Raw genomic sequence first — 9,830 nt, 5'->3', positions numbered from 1 at the left:
TTATGCATTAATGGTGTATTGTTACATGAATTAAACGCAAATTATGCATTATATGTATGTGATGCGTATGTGTAGGGTATAAAGTTCGACAATGTGTGTAAAACATACAATGCATAAATGTAATACAAACATATAAGCCCGTGCACGGATTTTACATACGGGGTACACTTAATGTTTAAAAAATGTACATAAAACTCAAAGCATTGTATATATATGTAATACAACGTGTGTGTAATTATAAAAAATATAACAGTTTGTATGTATTATGTAAACACATATATAAATGTAGAACGACATGCATGAAACATGTGTATAAAACTGAATGGCACATGTGTACCACAGCGTGTACATGTATCTGTCAAAACATGCAGAAACGATATATATCACACAGGTACTACGCACGTACGATACTAAGTGGAGTTGGTATATGTATACAGTGCACATAAGAAATGTTTAAAACACGAGTATAGTTGTGACACCCGGTAAATTTCTCAATCCTATAAACTAAGTAATCAACCTAATAATTAGGTGATTGTAAATATCGAGCGCGCCATGATAGTCAGCGCGTGCATTTGTTATGTGCGCCCTGCGCGAGCGCGCCATGTCAGCGCGTGCATTTGTTATGTGCGCCCTGCGCGAGCGCGCCATGATAGTCAGCGCGTGCATTTGTTATGTGCGCCCTGCGCGAGCGCGCCATGTTAAGAACCAGCGTGAGCATATGTTATATGCGCCATGCGCGAATGTTTTGGCTTTATGTTTCCATGTACCTTAACGTTATGATGTCTAATGGGTTGACCGTCACGCATGATGCTAAGGCGGGTGCACCCTAAATCGTTTATGCGCGTGCGGAAGGGAACTAACCTCCCCGCATGGCGGGAACATTGAGAGCTAGTTTGTCTGAAGATCCAAGATGGAATTGACTTCAACATAACTGATCACTATGTTGAAATACCAAGACCACCTGGAGAATCTACAAATGAAACTCAATGTCCCTGACTGCGAGAAGGTCACGCACCTACCCGCAGCAAAGAAATGTCCTTCACGCAGAAAGCTATGCGCACAAAGTAATACGCACAGAACACTTAGTCTATTCTCCAGGCGTAAGGAGATTACTCCCGCCCAAAAGGAAACAGTAGCGTGTTTCAGAGATTTTCCACTTTTTACTGTACACTAACAAAAGTACCTGAAAAAGCACTGTAACACGAAAAGTCAACTATCAGCCACCCTATTCTCACCAACCCCAGACCTGCATGCCCTGACCAAATCAAATCAAAATCTTTTATCCACTACTCCACTTTTAAATAAATAATAATAATTTCCATACTTTATCATCATTACCCCTAGATATGAAAAGATTACAATCCCCTAAAGCAAGGGATTGTGTTCCCTCGAGTTTGCCTATAAATATGTAACCTAAGTTATCACCCAAAACACACTTCAAAGAACTACAAACTTGCACTAATCCTCTCCCAAGCATCCGTTGTTTTCAGCTCCGAACCTGTTACTAGGTAAGCCGAGAATATAACCTTGAGATCTACTATCCAACCCTTATATTCTCCTATTTCTTGATCTTAATATATATACTTGTTATTTAAACGTATTCTAGACCTTCGATTCCGAGGCCAACACCAAGAAAACCCGAATCTCGATTAATCCCTTAACAAGAACCACAGGTGAGTCTCACAGCCCCTATTCTCGCTGTTTTCACTGTTTTTAAACTGTTTTCGGGGCGAGGGACACGTACTTAAATAATGTTTTATCATGGTATACTTACAAGCTATGCAAGCGATTATGTGTTTAAATTATATTTCATGATGAGCAATGCGAACGGTTATCTAAGGTTTTCGATGTGTGTGCGCTAGAACTCGAGTAAGTGATCACTTTACCATTGGAACTCTAAGGGTAGGGACTGCTGGTTTGATCCACCCACTCGTAGGGGTCGCACCTCTTTGCATGGACGAGTGCCTAGTATGGTCATGGGGCAGTACTATGGGTTTGAGCCCGCTCGTAGGGGTCGCGCCTCTTTGCATGGACGAGCGCCTTGTTTTCCGGCACAACGTCCGCGCGTAACCCGCGGGACGGAATTATTGATTAGCTCGTAGTGGCAGCGCCACTTTGCATGGACGAGCACATTTTCCTGAAACGTTCGCGCGTAACCCGCGGGACGGTATTACTTATATTAGCTCGTAGTGGCAGCGCCACTTTGCATAGACGAGCACAGTTCCCAGAAATGTTCGCGCGTAACCCGCGGAACGATTTTATCAGAATATGTTGATAGAACCATGTTTTACCAAGCATGTGTTTTAATGATGCTATCAGAATTATGTTTCAGAATGATTTGTATCAAGATTATGATGCAATACGATTTATCAAGTTACTAAAACTTGTGAACTCACTCAGTTTATACTGATTCAAATGTTTTTACGTGTCTTTCAGGAGATAATTAGGTAGCGCATGGAGTCACACTTAGAGCACCTCACGCTGAACATCTAAAACTAGCTTATTGGAAGATTTTAGTTCTATCCCTTCGATGCGCGTGGTTGTTCCCGCCGCGCAAGGGGATATGGCATGGAAATCTTCAACAGTTTTTATACTTGGATGTTTTATGTAATTTTTTTAAACAATGTAATGTATTTGTATTAAACATTTCATGCGCAATGAAAATCTTTGAATGTTTGCAATGGCCCGTGCTTAATTATCAATCCCCACTCGCGCGCGCCCGGCTGTTTCCGCCGCTCAGGGCCGGGTGTGACAGATTGGTATCAGAGCTCTGGTTATAGCGAACTAGGAAAAGAAGTTTTAACCTAGACTATAACCGTTGGGGGAAATCGCATGAAATATTTTTCAAAGAAAATATTTTCAAAAGAAACTATACACACACTTAGGAACACGGGTCACACAGTGTAGTAAATAATGATAACATTATGTGCTCAAAGTACATGCGCTAAGTTTGATATATTTTCACTCTTTTAAAGCGAGAATGCCTCCAACTAAAGCCAAGGGAATTACCATGACACCCGAAGAACTCGCGGAAATAATCGCGCAAGCAATCGCAACACATGAGGCCAGCAAGGCCGAATCAAGTCAGGGTCGTCAGAATGAGACCCCAGAACCCGAATCAGGAGCCTTGGACAAAGGATGCTCCTACAAGACATTCATGGCCTGTAAGCCTTGGCCATTCAAGGGTATCGAAGGGGCCATTGGGCTCTACAACTGGATTGACAAGATGGAGACAGTTCTCTCCATTAGCGGATGTAGTGAGAACCAGAAGGTCCTTTACGCGACCTGCATGTTCCAAGAAGCAGCTTCGTCTTGGTGGAAGCTTCAAGTGAAAACCTTGGGGCGAGAAGTTGCTCTTCACAAGACCTGGGAGGAACTGAAGGAAATGTTGATGAGAAAGTTCTGCTCTCGCGCAGAAATTCAGAACCTACAACAGGAATTCTGGAACCACACCATGGTAGGAACGGATATCGACGCCTACAACAACCGGTTCAACGAGCTTTGCCAATTGGTACCAGACATGGCAAACACGGAGGAAAAGAAGATCGAGAGGTATATCTTTGGGCTACCTCCTGTTGTTAGGGTTCCGCTCAACGCCGCAGCGCCTCCAACCTTTGATGAGGTGGTAGCGCGGGCCATCACCCTTACAAGGGATACGGTCCGTGCGGGTATGTTAACTACGCGCGGAATCGAACAGCGAACCTCTGATCCCAAGAGGAAGTGGAACTCTCACCACCGAGGGTCCGACTCCAAGCAGCCACCGTTCAAGAAGCAGGAGAGCTTAAGGGCTTACGCGATCCAAGCCGCGGAGCCATCAAGGAGAGGATACAGCGGGCCTCGCCCATGGTGCAACAAATGCAAGTATCACCACGAGGGTGAATGCGCAAGAATCGAATGTGCCAAATGTGGCAGACCAGGGCACAAGACGATGAATTGCCGTGTCAGAGAAGCTGGAGCGAGCGACAACTGCTACGCATGCGGGAAGCCAGGGCATTTTAGTCGGGATTGCCCGCAAAAGGGAAACCAAGCTCGCGGAAGAGCTTTTGTGATCGGCGCAGGCGAAGCTAAAGAAGAGCCGAATGTGGTAACCGGTACGTTTTTGCTTAACGGACATTTTGCATCTGTCTTATTTGATACTGGCGCTGACCTAAGTTTTATATCCGCTGAGTTTAAAGACTCCCTAGGCCTAGCAACCAGTAGGCTAGACACACCTTATACTATAGAACTAGCCAATGGTAGGCAGTTATGCGCAAACGAAAGAACTGAACAATGTGTAATAGTCATGGGAGGTCACGGGTTCAATATTAACTTGTTGCCAATAGACTTGGGAAGTTTTGACATTGTGATAGGTATGGATTGGTTAGTCGAGAACCACGCGGAAGTTATTTGCCATGAGAAGCAGGTTCGGGTCCCACTGTTGAACGGAGAAACCTTGGTAATTCAAGGGGAAAGAAGGGGAGTTGCGACGAAACTGATTTCGTGCCTAAAGGCGCGTAAGTGCCTAAGGAAAGGGTGCTACGCCTTCCTGGCACATGTCGTAGAAAAGAAAGGAGATGAGCGAAGAATTGAAGACTTACCAGTAGTGCGCGAATTTCCAGAAGTTTTTCCTGAAGATTTGCCCGGATTACCGCCGCCGCGACAAGTCGAGTTTCGTATTGATTTGGTCCCAGGAGCTGCGCCAGTAGCTCGAGCGCCTTATCGATTAGCTCCATCTGAGATGCAAGAGCTATCCAATCAGTTACAGGAACTATTGGATAAGGGTTTCATACGCCCAAGCTTTTCACCTTGGGGAGCTCCAGTACTGTTTGTTAAGAAGAAGGATGGTTCGTTCAGAATGTGTATTGACTACAGGGAACTGAACAAGCTGACAGTCAAGAATCGGTACCCCTTACCGAGGATTGACGACTTATTTGACCAGTTGCAAGGATCCAGTTATTATTCGAAGATAGATCTACGGTCCGGATACCACCAACTTAGGGTCCATGAGGAAGATGTGTCGAAAACAGCCTTCCGAACTAGATACGGCCATTATGAGTTCTTAGTGATGCCTTTCGGGCTAACTAATGCGCCGGCTGTATTCATGGATCTGATGAACCGCGTGTGCAAACCATACTTGGACAAGTTTGTGATTGTATTTATAGATGATATTCTGATTTATTCTCGGACCAAGGCCGAGCATCAGCAACACCTGAGATTGATTTTGGAATTGTTGAGGAAAGAAAAGTTGTATGCGAAGTTTTCCAAGTGCGAGTTTTGGCTTAGAGAAGTTCACTTTCTCGGTCACGTTGTAAACGAGAAAGGAATACACGTTGATCCTTCCAAAGTCAAGGCCATCGAAAACTGGGAAGCGCCAAAAACCCCAACTGAGGTGAGGCAATTCCTAGGACTAGCTGGCTACTATCGACGCTTCATTGAGAACTTCTCCAAGATAGCTCTACCTCTGACCGCGCTAACTCAGAAAGACAAGAAGTTTGTTTGGGGCGAAAATCAGGAAGCAGCGTTTCAAATGTTGAAACAGAAGTTATGTAGTGCGCCAATTTTGTCTCTGCCCGAGGGGACGGACGACATCGTCGTTTACTGCGACGCTTCACATCAAGGACTCGGATGTGTACTTATGCAGCGAGACAAAGTCATAGCATATGCCTCGCGCCAACTCAAGACCAATGAAAAGAACTACACAACGCATGATCTGGAACTTGGAGCGGTTGTCTTCGCGCTAAAGATTTGGCGCCATTACCTCTATGGTACAAAGTGTGTAATCTTTACGGATCACAAGAGCCTTCAACATATATTTGATCAAAAGGATTTAAACATGAGGCAACGAAGATGGGTTGAATTGTTGAACGATTATGATTGTGAAATAAAGTATCACCCTGGAAAGGCGAATGTGGTAGCAGACGCGCTAAGTAGGAAGGAGCGAATAAAAACACTACGAGTCAAGGCTCTAAGGCTGACCATTCGCACAGATCTCTCTACCCGCATCCGAGACGCTCAGCAAGAAGCCTTGAAACCAGAGTTTGTTAAAAACGAATGCCTTGGGGGTATGATTAAGAGTTTGGAACTTAAAGAGAACGGCAATCTATATTTCGCTAACCGCATATGGGTCCCTCTCAAGGGAGGATTGCGCGAGCAAGTACTAAACGAAGCTCACAAGACACGGTATTCCGTACATCCTGGCGCAGACAAGATGTACCAAGATGTTAAAGCGCTGTATTGGTGGCCCAATCTTAAAGGCGCCATCGCGACGTATGTCAGTAAGTGCCTGACGTGTTCAAAAGTAAAGGCTGAATATCAGAAGCCGTCGGGGTTACTTCAGCAGCCAGAAATTCCCATGTGGAAGTGGGAACAAATCTCTATGGACTTCATCACCAAACTGCCAAGGACACCTGGGGGTTATGACACGATCTGGGTTATTGTAGATCGGCTAACTAAGTCAGCGCACTTCCTGCCGATCAAGGAAACCGATAAGATGGAAAAGTTAGCCCGATTGTATATTCGAGAAGTAGTTTCAAAACATGGAGTCCCAGTGTCCATCATTTCTGATAGAGATAGTCGGTTCACATCAAGGTTTTGGAGATCGTTACAAGGAGCTCTAGGTACTCGCCTTGATATGAGTACAGCTTATCATCCTCAAACGGATGGGCAAAGCGAGTGAACAATCCAGACATTGGAAGATATGCTGCGCGCGTGCGCAATCGATTTCGGTGGTAGCTGGGATACTCATCTCCCATTGGTTGAATTTTCTTACAACAACAGTTATCACACAAGTATCAAGGCTGCGCCGTTCGAAGCTTTGTACGGGCGCAAGTGTAGATCCCCACTGTGCTGGGCTGAAGTGGGTGACAAGCAAATGACTGGTCCAGAATTGATCCAAGAAACAACAGACAAGATTTTTCAGATAAGGGATCGCCTTAAGACAGCGCGCGACAGACAGAAGAGCTACGCAGATGTGCGAAGAAAACCATTGGAGTTTCAAGTAGGGGATAGAGTACTGTTGAAAGTCTCTCCATGGAAAGGAGTCCCCCGTTTCGGCAAGCGAGGAAAGTTGAATCCGCGCTACATTGGACCATTTGAGATCCTGGAAAGGATCGGTCCGGTTGCTTATAAACTCCATTTACCCGCCGAACTCAGTGGAGTTCATGACACGTTTCATGTGTCCAACCTCAAAAAGTGTTTATCTGATGAAACGTTGATTTTACCGTTGGAAGAGATTCACATCGACAAACAACTGCACTTCGTAGAAGAGCCTATAGCCGTAACCGATTGGAAAGAACAAAAGTTGCGCAGAAGCAGCATCAAGTTAGTAAAGGTTCAATGGAACTCAAAGCGTGGGCCTGAATTCACTTGGGAAAGAGAAGATCAAATGCGCCAGAAATACCCACACCTCTTTCAGAACATGGCTTCTGCCAGCAGCGTCTCCTAAATTTCGGGACGAAATTCGCTTAACAGGGGGAGAATGTGACACCCGGTAAATTTCTCAATCCTATAAACTAAGTAATCAACCTAATAATTAGGTGATTGTAAATATCGAGCGCGCCATGATAGTCAGCGCGTGCATTTGTTATGTGCGCCCTGCGCGAGCGCGCCATGTCAGCGCGTGCATTTGTTATGTGCGCCCTGCGCGAGCGCGCCATGATAGTCAGCGCGTGCATTTGTTATGTGCGCCCTGCGCGAGCGCGCCATGTTAAGAACCAGCGTGAGCATATGTTATATGCGCCATGCGCGAATGTTTTGGCTTTATGTTTCCATGTACCTTAACGTTATGATGTCTAATGGGTTGACCGTCACGCATGATGCTAAGGCGGGTGCACCCTAAATCGTTTATGCGCGTGCGGAAGGGAACTAACCTCCCCGCATGGCGGGAACATTGAGAGCTAGTTTGTCTGAAGATCCAAGATGGAATTGACTTCAACATAACTGATCACTATGTTGAAATACCAAGACCACCTGGAGAATCTACAAATGAAACTCAATGTCCCTGACTGCGAGAAGGTCACGCACCTACCCGCAGCAAAGAAATGTCCTTCACGCAGAAAGCTATGCGCACAAAGTAATACGCACAGAACACTTAGTCTATTCTCCAGGCGTATGGAGATTACTCCCGCCCAAAAGGAAACAGTAGCGTGTTTCAGAGATTTTCCACTTTTTACTGTACACTAACAAAAGTACCTGAAAAAGCACTGTAACACGAAAAGTCAACTATCAGCCACCCTATTCTCACCAACCCCAGACCTGCATGCCCTGACCAAATCAAATCAAAATCTTTTATCCACTACTCCACTTTTAAATAAATAATAATAATTTCCATACTTTATCATCATTACCCCTAGATATGAAAAGATTACAATCCCCTAAAGCAAGGGATTGTGTTCCCTCGAGTTTGCCTATAAATATGTAACCTAAGTTATCACCCAAAACACACTTCAAAGAACTACAAACTTGCACTAATCCTCTCCCAAGCATCCGTTGTTTTCAGCTCCGATCCTGTTACTAGGTAAGCCGAGAATATAACCTTGAGATCTACTATCCAACCCTTATATTCTCCTATTTCTTGATCTTAATATATATACTTGTTATTTAAACGTATTCTAGACCTTCGATTCCGAGGCCAACACCAAGAAAACCCGAATCTCGATTAATCCCTTAACAAGAACCACAGGTGAGTCTCACAGCCCCTATTCTCGCTGTTTTCACTGTTTTTAAACTGTTTTCGGGGCGAGGGACACGTACTTAAATAATGTTTTATCATGGTATACTTACAAGCTATGCAAGCGATTATGTGTTTAAATTATATTTCATGATGAGCAATGCGAACGGTTATCTAAGGTTTTCGATGTGTGTGCGCTAGAACTCGAGTAAGTGATCACTTTACCATTGGAACTCTAAGGGTAGGGACTGCTGGTTTGATCCACCCACTCGTAGGGGTCGCACCTCTTTGCATGGACGAGTGCCTAGTATGGTCATGGGGCAGTACTATGGGTTTGAGCCCGCTCGTAGGGGTCGCGCCTCTTTGCATGGACGAGCGCCTTGTTTTCCGGCACAACGTCCGCGCGTAACCCGCGGGACGGAATTATTGATTAGCTCGTAGTGGCAGCGCCACTTTGCATGGACGAGCACATTTTCCTGAAACGTTCGCAGCGTAACCCGCGGGACGGTATTACTTATATTAGCTCGTAGTGGCAGCGCCACTTTGCATAGACGAGCACAGTTCCCAGAAATGTTCGCGCGTAACCCGCGGAACGATTTTATCAGAATATGTTGATAGAACCATGTTTTACCAAGCATGTGTTTTAATGATGCTATCAGAATTATGTTTCAGAATGATTTGTATCAAGATTATGATGCAATACGATTTATCAAGTTACTAAAACTTGTGAACTCACTCAGTTTATACTGATTCAAATGTTTTTACGTGTCTTTCAGGAGATAATTAGGTAGCGCATGGAGTCACACTTAGAGCACCTCACGCTGAACATCTAAAACTAGCTTATTGGAAGATTTTAGTTCTATCCCTTCGATGCGCGTGGTTGTTCCCCGCCGCGCAAGGGGATATGGCATGGAAATCTTCAACAGTTTTTATACTTGGATGTTTTATGTAATTTTTTTAAACAATGTAATGTATTTGTATTAAACATTTCATGCGCAATGAAAATCTTTGAATGTTTGCAATGGCCCGTGCTTAATTATCAATCCCCACTCGCGCGCCGCCCGGCTGTTTCCGCCGCTCAGGGCCGGGTGTGACAATAGTGCTCAAATAAGCATATGTATTACATTCATCTAGGTTTCAACGGTCGATGTATCAATATTATAACAATGCTCTAAAGCACAAT

Source organism: Bidens hawaiensis, unplaced genomic scaffold (genome assembly GCF_021521415.1).
Source record: "Bidens hawaiensis isolate Kalapana, Puna unplaced genomic scaffold, B.hawaiensis_p1.1 tig00026376_1, whole genome shotgun sequence".
Classification (NCBI taxonomy): domain Eukaryota; kingdom Viridiplantae; phylum Streptophyta; class Magnoliopsida; order Asterales; family Asteraceae; genus Bidens; species Bidens hawaiensis.
Note: the sequence above shows the minus strand (reverse complement) of the source record.